Source organism: Bidens hawaiensis, unplaced genomic scaffold (assembly GCF_021521415.1).
Source record: "Bidens hawaiensis isolate Kalapana, Puna unplaced genomic scaffold, B.hawaiensis_p1.1 tig00024620_1, whole genome shotgun sequence".
Taxonomy (NCBI): Eukaryota; Viridiplantae; Streptophyta; class Magnoliopsida; order Asterales; family Asteraceae; genus Bidens; species Bidens hawaiensis.
In genome coordinates this window covers 32,290-44,818 of record NW_027493887.1, presented here as the reverse complement: position 1 = coordinate 44,818, position 12,529 = coordinate 32,290, and positions in this window count along the sequence as shown.

Sequence of the window (12,529 nt, the reverse complement as noted above, 5' to 3'; positions counted from 1 at the left end):
TGCTCCACGACGATTTGTGATGCCCATTTCTCGAACCTGTATTGTGCCGTCTGCTCAACCTGGTGTTGCAACTACGCGTGTCTGCTACCATTGTGTAAAACCGAACTGATGTGCGAAAATGTAACTATGGAAATTACGACTTGCAGCTAATCTTTAAATTAAAACGGATTAACTTAACAAAACTACACACAACCGACAAGTGTACCGATCGTAAGTAGTAAAGACTAAGGAAGTCCAAGTATCGAACACAAAGACACGTGAAAACGATTTTGTTACTAAACCATAACTAAGACTTACCTAAGGATAATATTTTGATTGACTTTATTGTTTTTATTTGATTTAAACTAATTTGACTAATTAACTTAACTTAACATACTTGACGAAACTAAAACGAAACTAACTGTAAACTTAACGGGATTTAACTATAATAATATAGGGAATCACCTAGGTAAGATGAATTAACGGATATTGGATGGCTCAGGTGCTAACAAGTGTTTGAAACCGGCTTCTAAAGATGAACTAAGATTGATGGAATAAAGACAACTGGGTCCCCACGGTCATTTTTACCAGAAAACCCAAACAACGTCTTTTAATTCATGGCTGTTTATTTACGTACCCTAGTGATTTATTACTTGGTCTGTATCAAAATCACAATCCTCACTAAGGCTCGAGCTAATTACAAATCTAGGAAGAAAGTGGTAATTCACTAATAAGGACAAAATTACTTAACTTACAAACTATTCTAGTCGAAAGCTATAAAACCGCACGTGGTCTCGCAACGGGTAACTAAATTAACTAAAGCAGAGAGATAAGCTAACCCCTAAGGTCTTGGTCCAACTCAAAGAGGATGATCCTACTAAACTAAATGATTCAAGAAACACAAACCCTAATGGCACGCGTCTAACATAATCAATCAACACACTCAGTATTAACCGAACTAGCAATTAATGGCTACACGAAACTAATTCATGAAATAATTAACTACACGGGGCTCATGCAACCTAAAATACATCTAATAGCAGCAAAGTTCATGGAATAATATCACAAATTATGAACTTTACAATAACTAAACAATCAAACACAAAGATTATCATCCGAAAACTGATAAATCAGCCGTTAAACATCAAACCTAGGAGATTCAAACAAGTTTAGCCAACCATAATGAATGAACAGCAGATAAAATAGATAAATATGATAAATATGTTCATAAGTATCTGATTACAACTTGTTTGAATGTCTAAAACTCAAAAACGAACTCACAATCGTTAAAATACTCAGAACTGACAACCGGGTGATGAAACAAGGAACCGGCTGCTTCTCCTCTTTGTAAACTCATTTAGAACTAATGTGGGACGGCTGGAATGATGTTAAAATTCGTTTGTAGGGTTAAAACCTTTTATATATATGTTTAAACACCTCCTTCCTAATATAAAATTAATTAAAACAAGCCCACAAGGCCCACTAGAAGACAAAATAGTCGTGCATAGCTGAAATATAAACATCTTGGACATGTGGGGTGCCGCGTAGCGTGGCCATGATGGCCCAACCTGGTCGCGTAGTGCGGCCAGGCCCTCAAGGTGCGATTTCTTCGTTTTTCAACTCGTTTATCTTCGTACGCGCATACCGGCTCCACTTGTTTTCCGTTTCTTAATGGTAATAAGACGCGATCAGGGAGACCTCATATGGCTAACATTGTGGTTTGATCAAGTCAGTAATGTAATTTGTACTTTAAAGAACGAGTGATCAAGTTTTATGACTTTTGATTTAGCAATAAATTGCGGGTTTGCTATTTAGTTTATTTAAATATTCACAAATCCACTTAGGCGATGTGAATACCCAGAAAATGATTCAGTAAAGTGAAGTGGGGAATTCAAACTTGTCATCAAACCATGATCCTTGAACCCATATATCCTCCTTCTAATTCATTTAGCCAACTTATTAAACCTCGATACGTCCCGGATGGAGATTGAGTACAGTTCATGGTTTGGTTTGTCACAATCAAAGTGCAGTGGTAGAAGGACTGATTCACCAACCACCTCATGGCTCTCCTCACAAGGCTCCTTCTTGATCCCCGCACTTGACTCGTCAAACAATAGATCCTCAAGCAACTTTAAATCGTCAAGTGGGTCAAACTCTCCTTCATCTGTAACGGTAAAATCCGTCAACTCTTCACCAAACTCACCCCTAAACTCGTCCTCCCATGAAGGAGCATATTTCTCAATTTGACTTTCCATCCCATCAACCTCAAACTCGATAATGGGCTCACTAAGTTGTGACTGACTCATTAAACCAAGCCGGATTCCATCTAAAGCTTCTTGGGTCGGAAATGGGGCATTTGGATTTGTATCATTGATGATGCATAACCAATCAAACATTACTTCATCCGGATCTGGTATTTTCTCAATGAATTCACCAGATGAGTTTTTATAACCTAGAAGATTCCCGCTTAAATCAAACATCAAACGTAACTGGGGTTTCACTAGAATTTTTCGCTTTGCAATAAAAAATCCTCTGTATCTCCATCTGCCAAATGGTGAAACGTTTTGGTTCTTTGAACCCATTCCTGTAAGTCTCCATTACTGCAAACTTAAACAGAAACAGATCACGGGCACCAGATAGTAGCATACGAATATTAACTAAAACTAAAACTAAATTAAAACTAAACAACTAATAAGATAAAATAAAAACTAAACTAACTATATTAGTCTAGATATATGAAAAAAATACAAAAGGCAAGTCCCCAAACTCAGGTCGCTCTCTAATCGCTTCAAACCATGTCCCCTTTAACGGCGCCAAAAAAACTTGATGTGCCATGGTCTCCGGACCCGAAGCGTTCCATCAATACAAGAATTAATGTTATAAAACCATACGCCAATGAAGTGTAAAACAATAAAACTAGGCAGTTTAATATTTATATCACCGGCTACACGACATACTCTAACGTTAAACCTACCCAAGCATAATATGATAACGTATTCAAATTTTAAAATTCATAATATTTATAACATTTTCATACCAATAATTGAGGCTTGAGTATGGACCGACCATTCATTACTTATCTTCCACGGACAAAACGCTTTACCCACAATAGATTTCCGTTTACCATTTTATCAAATTGCCCTTTCATTCTCAAGGCTGAGCCTACCGACACATCCCAAGTTAAATGCGTTTTCTTTTATATTATCTCATATTATTAGTAGTTTGAAAAACTAATTTTCGATAAGCATCATCATCTCCCACTTTATCACAAAAAACTATATTCAAGGGACATTTTAAAAACATTTTTCAAATTTATTTTTGATTTTTTTATAATTTATTTTTGATTTTTTTATTTTTTATTAGTTAGAATTAAACTATGACTCAAATATCCTATCCTCACACTTAAATTTTGCATTGTAAGGTTGACTAAAAATAAAAATAAAGATAAAAATAAAATAAAGTCGGACTACAAAAAAAATAAAAATAAATAAAAAACCTAAAAATTAAAACAAAATAAAAAGTTAATAAGCTAGATAATGGAAAAGACTTAGCTGATAATATGCGCATGAAACATGATGCTAGAGTCTTCTTCCATAAATGCCCTCCAACTACGAACGTGCTCCGCAAACAATACCTCATTCTCTCACACACGAACGTAAGCGGCAAAATAAAACAAACATATCTAAGATGTATCTTATCATAATGATAAATATTAAATGCAATTAAAGTGTTTCACCAATAAATATATAAAATATAATAATCAGGAGAAAATAAATAAATATAAAGTATACGACACCACTACAACTCCATCCCCATACTTGTCTTTTTCATTAGATTCTTTCTTGAGGATCGTCTCTCTAGCTCACTCAATTTCTCTTCAAATTTAGCAAATCTTAAAAACACAAAAACAAAGAAGAACTACAAAAAACTATGTTAGTGACTCGATGAATTATACAAACTCTGCGAAACCTCCCGACACTTGAACTTAATCAGGAGGTTTCTCCTTGATCTGGACCTTATCTAACCCGTTTAGTTCCATCCGGAATTTATCAAACAATAATATATCAATGATGGAACCGCAAAATATTAAATTAAAATTAAAAATCAGTAACGGGTCAGACCACCTATATTTAAAATTACCTGGCAAGAGCCGAATGCATTGTAAGTATCAAGAAGACCGGTTGTGTTTGACATGCAAAGGCTTTTTCATTCCTGTAGACCATCTCTTAAAATATACGCAAGTTTATTTTTCAGGTAATTTCTCATCCTCGACCTTCTCCTGTGGTGCTATCTCCTGATCAACATTCAAAACACAGTCCACGGGCAGGCAATGGTGTTCTTCCTCTAACACCACATCCTCATCTACACTGTCCTCTACAAGTAGGGCCTCGAAAAATGAAACATCCTCATTAACGTCCAATGTGTTTCCCACGTCATAATCCGACAATCCATCCAACTCCAGATTCAGGAATTCATCTTCCTCGTTAAGCTCATTATCAACCTTAACCATATCCTAAACACCAAACATTAGCTCGAGTGACTATCCCAATTCTATCTCTTCTTCAAACACAGGTTTCACCATAATTGATCTCAGATATGCAGCCCACTCCTCCTCGTCACAATCATCATCAGAGTCACTGCAAAACTCAGTAAAATTAGCAACACATACCTGTGTGGCTTGAGGTGGGACTTTATCAGCCACTCGTGTCTCCGTATTTGGAATGTTCTCCTCTGAATCATCAATATACTCCATGATTGGCTCTTTCCTTTCTTCTAGAAACATCGGGAACAACTCGCCCAACCGATTCATGTATCCCAAATAATTTCCTTCCGCATCATACTTATAACCAGGTGTCGGTTGCTGCTCTATTTGCATGCTCTCCTCTTTGGTTTCTCGAATAAATTCTCTATCTGACTCGTACACGCATTGGGAGATCTGCTTTGATCGTTCTTCCGCCTTTGTTAGTATACCAGAGATTTCTTTAACTGCATCCTGGAGACCTTCAAAAACAGATAGTTGATTTCTTAGTATAGCATCATGTTCAGCTATTTTTTGTTGGTATTGGGCATCCTTCTCCAATGGTCGGGTCAACAACTCCTCGATCTTATTCAAATACGCCTCAACACCCTGTTGGGGGTTGCTCTCGGAATGTTGACCATAATCTAGCCCTTATTTGTATTAATATCCCCGATCCGGTTCGTTATAAAAATATGACGGGACCCATGTGAAAGATAATATTGTTGCTGCACATAGGGGTCAGTACGATTATATGGACATGCACGAGTCATATGAAATCCACCGCATCTATAACAAATAAAGCTAGAACCCTTGTATGGACAATCATGGGGTAAATGAGGATCACCACACGCATCACAATTAAGGTTACTATAGTGTGAACATTTATAGGTAAGGTGAGGTCCATTACAAATTTCATATATAATTACAAGAATCTAAACAAGCAAAAGACACGGACAATTAGACACCCACGATTTAAAGAAAAAAATAAACACGTAAAAATCTAATTAACTAAAACCCTAAAAGTCAAAAGCAAAACACAATAGCACGTATATAGCAAGTAAGTCTAATCAAAGCTAATAACGCATTCGCCAAGAGTCCCAGGCAACGGCGCCAAAAACTTGATGTGCTAAAAGTAGTTATCTATGTATTAACTAAAAATAAGCTAATCTAGACACTAAGTAATAATTCTAGACTCTTAACTTAACTAAAACTACTAACCGGCAAGTGTATCGGTCGACTCTAGTACAACTAAGTTAGTCCGGATATCGAACCCACGAAACTCTATAAATTATGAAACTAGCAAATTAGACTCGACTAAAGACACAACTATTTAATAATAATGTTTGAGGGGAGTTTTTAAACTAATTAATTAAACAATAAACTAAACCCTAATTTAATTAAATAATAATAAAACATCATGATTACTTAAACCTAATTAATTATTCTAATAATAAACTTAAAACCCTAATTGAATAAAAGATTAAGAAACTATTAAAAACACTTAGATTAATTCAAATGATAAAGATAACTACCCAGGCTAGAATCCCCAATGTGATAGGCTGACAACAATCAATCAAATGGGAAACTTAAGTTATGGAACTGGGATCGTAAAATAGACATTTGACAGAAAACCCGAACAAGACCCTTGACCTTCAAGAAGACACCTATGGATTTCTAACAAGTTTTAAGACACACCAGTTTTACGCATTAAAATTCCTTACGATTATTTAATAATTTATGTTTAAGTATCTTTATGACGAAATCCTACCTTACAGCGCGGAAATCAAAGATAGCAAAGCAGACTCAATTGACTTAATAGACTAAGCTGACAATCAAACCTAGACGGACTCCTTACGAAGAACTAAATCCAGCAATCCTGACCAACAAAGATCTATCAATAACCTATCACCTTACAGTTTTCTAGGCTAGCAGCTCACTTTTATCTATTTGATTGATTTATTGTTTCTATGATCTTAATCGATATCAATCAGACACTAGTCAAGAACACACAGTAAATGACCTAAGAAAACCCTATCCTATGAAACAATCACTAAGGACAATGTGAAACAATAAATCCAAGTAAATAGAACCAAGCAATCATACGCATAAATTAATTCAAACTCAACACTTTACTTAAAACATAAAATCCATAATGAAAGAAATCCCAATCAAACTCAAACCAAACAAAGGTTCATCACAAGCCTAGGCAGTATAAAAAGTTTAACCTAACATCTTGAATTCAAATAAAACAAAATAATTAAGCTTAAATAACCAAGCTCATAACTAAAATAATAAATTCAAACCAAACTATGATGAAGCTTGGTTGAGTAGGTGTCGAACCAAACGCTATATGCTCGAACCAAAGGCTTTCTTGTTATTCTTTCGTGGCTGCCCTCAATTTCAAAATAAATCTCTACTCGAATTCCTTGCAGTTGACCTTCTGTCCCTCCTGTCCGTAAGGTTACTTTTTTTGCCTCCAATCAGCCTACCCTCCTTGTATCAAAAGCAATCCTCTTTTAATTCTTTTTGATGTCGGTTTAACATGCACGGCCCATTTATGGGTGTATCCAAAACCTACGTAAAATGGGCTGCATTTAATTCAAAGTAGCTATGGATATTTAAACCTCAACATACTCATAATTGGAGTCCACGTTTTTTTTTAATTTCAATTAGTTGTTTCAATTAAACATAATAATTTATTGTAAAACAAGAAACCATCTTTTTCTCTTCATACTAACACTCACATATTAAACGAAAGATGTTTTATATAAATTATGACACTTTGTTATGATATTATTTTCATGCCACCATATCCATCAACTTATCATTATTTTTCAAGCCAATTTAATTACTTTATCTTGTTTCCACTATTGCAATAAAATATAAACATAAACTAATTAAGAGCAATACTTAATAAAAATATCTCAAAACTACTCAAAAGTGTAGGAAATACTATTATATATATATATATATATATATATATATATATATATAATTTAGCTCATATCAATGTGCGAAAATTTATCTATGGAAATTATGAATCGCAACTAAGCTTTAAGTTAAAATGGATTAACTTAACAAAACTTCACACAACCGGTAAGTGTACCGATCGTAAGTAGTAAAGACTAAGGAAGTCCGAGTATCGAATACAAAGACACGTGAAAATGATTTTGTTACTAAACCATAATTAAGACTTACCAAAGAATAATATTTTAATTGATTTTATTATTTTTCATTTATTTTAAACTAATTTGACTAATTAACTTAACTTAACTTACTTAACGAAACTAACAGTAAACTTAACGGGATTTAACGATAATGATAAAGGGAATCACCTAGGTAAGATGAATTAACGGATATTGGATGGCTCAGGTGCTAACAAGTGTTTGAAACCGGCTTCTAAAGATGAGCTAAGATAGATGGAATCAAGACAACTGGGTCCCCACGATTAGTTTTACCAGAAAACCCAAACAACGTCTTTTTAGCTTTTAATTTACGTACCCTGATGATTTACAACTTGGTCCATATCAAAATCACAATCCTCACTAAGGATCGAGCTAATTACAAAGCTAGGAAGAAAGGAGTAATTCACTAATAAGGACAAATAACTTAACTTACAAACTATTCTAGTCGCAAGCTAGAAAACCGCCAGTGGTCTCGCAGCGGGTAACTAAATCAACTAAAGCAGAGAGATAAGCTAACCCCTAAGGTCTTGGTCCAACTCAAAGAGGATGATCCCACTAACCTAAATGATTCAAGAAACACAAACCCTAATGGCACGCGTCTACCACAATCAATCAACACACTCAATATTAACCGAACTAGCAATTAACGACTACATGAAACTAATTCATGCAATAATCAACTACACGAGGCTCATGCAACCTAAAATAGATCTAATGGCAACAAGGTTCATGAAATAATATCACATATTATGAACTTTACAATAACTAAACAATCAAACACAAGATTAGCACCCGAAAACTGATAAATCAACCGTTAACATCAAACCTAGGCTATTCAAACAAGTTTAGCCAACCATAATGAATGAGCTGAAGATAAAATAGATAATTATGATAAACATGTTCATAAGAATTTGATTACAACTTGTTTGAATGTCTAAAACTCAAAAACGAACTCACAATCGTTAAAATACTCAAAATTGACAACCGGGTGATGAAATAAGGAACCGGCAGCTTCTTCTCCTCGTTTACCCAAGATATTATAGATCAAATCATACAAGATGTTCAAGTTCCAAGGTTTCAAGTCATGCGCAGTTAAGGATTCAATCTACTAGAAGACTTTCGTCGCTCGTCGTATTCTATCTTATTTAATTTTAGTTTTGCATTGTATCGACTCTCTAAGGATTTTTGGATTGATGTTCTACGAATCATTAACGTGCTAGTTATTTATTGCATTCCTATTTCTACCTTCTATGTCTCTCGAGTTAAATTTATCTTACCCCCTAAACTAAATGTTTGTTCTCTTATTATTATCTGCCCTGATAAATTTGTCTTGTAATCTTATTCAAAAAATTTAATTCAAAGAATTTTTATTATTATCAAGTTAAAAGTTTTTTTATATTTATCAAAGGGTTGTTTTACAAAATTCACCATTTTAAATAACCAAACTATAAATTTTAGTTTTTTAAAAGATGTCTTACTTATAACTCTTTCACCTAAAAGATTTATATTTTACCAATGAAATTATATTTTCAAACGTTTTGTAAACCAACACGATGAGACGAATCATGTGGACCATCCGACGATAATAGTAATTATGGGCCGGAACATAATTATCAAAGTTCTCGGATGGAAATCATGCTTTGTGCAATTACGTGACATAATCTGGAACCGAAAGTAGTTTTGGGTAACAATACAAATATTAAGATGATAAGGACATGGTTGATACGCTGTTGGTACATCTTATATATAAGTGCCCTTATCGGATTTTCATTTGGAGCGTTGCTTCGACTACTCAAAGTTCCATGTTATGGTAAATTTTATCTAAATACTTTTCCTTAAAAATTTAATTATTTTATCACTATTTTTTTTAATTTTCTTTATTTTTGTGACGAAATTCCCAAAAGTAGGGGAGACTGTAACATTTCGGATCTTTCGTATTTTTTACCCGATTCGGGAACGTAATTCAGGTATTTCAAATTAACAAAAAACTTATATTTATTGGTATTTAACTTGGTTTAAGTTATTTTATATTTTCATAACTTTCAAACTAGTCAAAAACCCCTTAGAAAACCTTAAAATAACTTAAAATGACTTAAAAACGCATTTTTGGAACTTCAGGGACAAAAAATGAAAATGCAGACCACCCCCCACGCCGCGCCGCGCAGGGAGGAAGGTTTCACTAGGCCATGTAGCGTGGCCAGGGCACTGTAGGTCAGTTTTCTTGTTAATTAGGGGTTTAATGCAAGATCGTTTATTTTCGACCCAAATCTCGTGTTTTAAGCTCTAAGAAAACCCCTTTAGACATGGTATATGTCCACATACATTTTCGCCTTTTACAAGAATCAATCTCTGTGTTTTATGAATTGATTTTGTATTAATTACATTATTCAGTTAACTTAACCGAATAATTTCTAAAAACAACTTGTTATAATCTTTACATTCTTTACCAAGACATAATCATAAACCCTAAAATCTTTCATCTTAGCCGTCTCAAGCTAAAACCATGAAAATCCTCTCTTTTCATAATCTTTTGTCAAGATTTGATTAAGTTCTTATTTACTAAGTTGACTTTCAAGTTCAAGACATCTTTGACCACGTGTTTCTCCCGTTTCTAATCCGCGTTTGTGTAAGTTGTCTTTTGCAATTTTGTTCACTTTTATTCAATAATCAATAACTCTCAATCAATTTATTTGATTGAGGGGATTTACCATGTCAACTGGACTCCGACCCGTTTAAGGGCGAAATAGTCAACAAGACTGACTAATTGATTTCTAACACTTCTGGCGGTCTAGCTTTCGGACTAGAAGACTTTTATTTTTTTTAAGTTCTAAGTGTACTTACTTAAACCCGGATCCCGACCTCAGTTCAGAATTTTGGTCAGTACTAGCTCGCTTATTTATTAAAAATCTCATAACCGGAGTTCGATACATCCTTTTGGATTAATCCAACAACTATGTTCTCGGTTTTTTCTCTATTTTATTTTGTATAAGTCGCAGGCCTGTTTGGATAAGAATACTTGTCACGATAACTTGCTCATTTATTTTATCTCTCGGTTTACTCGCTTCAACGTCCAGGTGAGTAATCACTCCCCTATTTTACTGTTTTCAATACTTTTGCGGAATTTATGCGTATCTATTCTTATTTTTCATTCACATATTATCCATACTAGAAAATCATGATTATTGTGTTGTTGATCAATTAAATGTTTATTTGCTAATTGCTTACTTGCTTATCTGTTTAATTCTAGTATTCGGAGAGGTCCATCATCGATTCTAGCATGTCTTGATTCAAGAATTTCGTCTTAGTAGCCAAAGCACAATTCTCTAGGCAATGGGCAAACGACACCCATTTACTTGCTTTCATTTAATTGTTGATACTCACAATATTGGGTTGCAGTTTTTATCCTATAGTTTATTTAGTGTCGAAAACCGGTGATTTTCTCACTTAACATTTTGTTGACAAAATTAATCTATTTTTACATATATTGCAAGTTATACTTTGGTTTGAAGCTAAAGTGAAGAAACATTTAGTGATGCCTTAAAATGAAAAAAAAACCAAACTACTTGTGTTGATTTAGGATTAAATTATAATTTGATTTGAGCATGGATTTAATAAATAATTAATTAGATATTGTCATATTGACATTGCATGATAGTACCTTGTGAGCAGTGAGCAATCAGTTCGCGCCCCAACATTTTCGCCGTAGGTTGGGGTGTGACAACAACTATTGTTGAGGATAGAGAATTAGAGGGTTTCAAGCTCTGGTACCACCATCTTCAACCCCACCTACTGTTGGCGGTAGTGTAAGGACGACAACATCGTCTATGCGTTGGTGTGATGGGACAGATGGGTTCGTTGGCCGGTGGATGTGTTGCATATATTCAGCAATAGAGCCAGCCCTTGATTCAACTGTTTAAATAGATAATTAGTACATTCAATGGAAAAACCAATCCCAACCCAAACTCATGTTTGTAATTCTATTACATACATGATTCAATCTCACATTTATCTCTAACCTCTCTACCACCGGTTACAAACACGTCGCCCCTCATCTCACTCATGTTCGAATGCGTAAGGTCTCTCACCAGTTGACGACTTGCCTCTAGAATCCCTTCCTTTGCCACAACGGTGACGCTGCAGTTGACGAGGCCTGAAACACCTTCGCACAACCGTAGGAGATCTTATCATAGTTTAATTTGCTTCGAGCTGTTGTAATCCTTGCATATTTATTTTGTTTTACATTTATGTTGATGGTTATGAAGAAACTGTGGAGATGAACAAAATGGTTTAAATGCTAGAATGGATCCACGAAATAAGGTTTGTTTAAATAAACCATGACTTATACCATGTGAAACATTCTATTTAAGAAAGTTTCCTTTTTTAATTTTGATTCTGATGTATATGCAGTTGAGTTGGGTATCCAATGCTCTATGTAGTAGTTGTATATATTTTGCTATTATTTTAAAGACAATAATGATATGTTTATGAGAAACCATAGTCTGATTAATTATGGTCAATATATGATTAAGATCGAGAAACTTGATATAATTATACGATTAGGTCACACTTGAATTATGTTAACTAGGTTATGAGAGAGTAAGTGTAACGAGGCTCAAACGATGAATAAGAATAACTGCTTACATTACTGAATACATTATATATATATATATAGACAATGAAGTCATTCATTATACATTCCATAACGAATTAGCTTCATTCGTCATCATACGTTAAGCACAAATACTTTAAACTAACGAATAACACATTCGTTGTCCTCATTCATTAACAGATCTAAAAAATGGACCAAAATAGATACGAATGGACACATTCGTTATTGACTACTCTA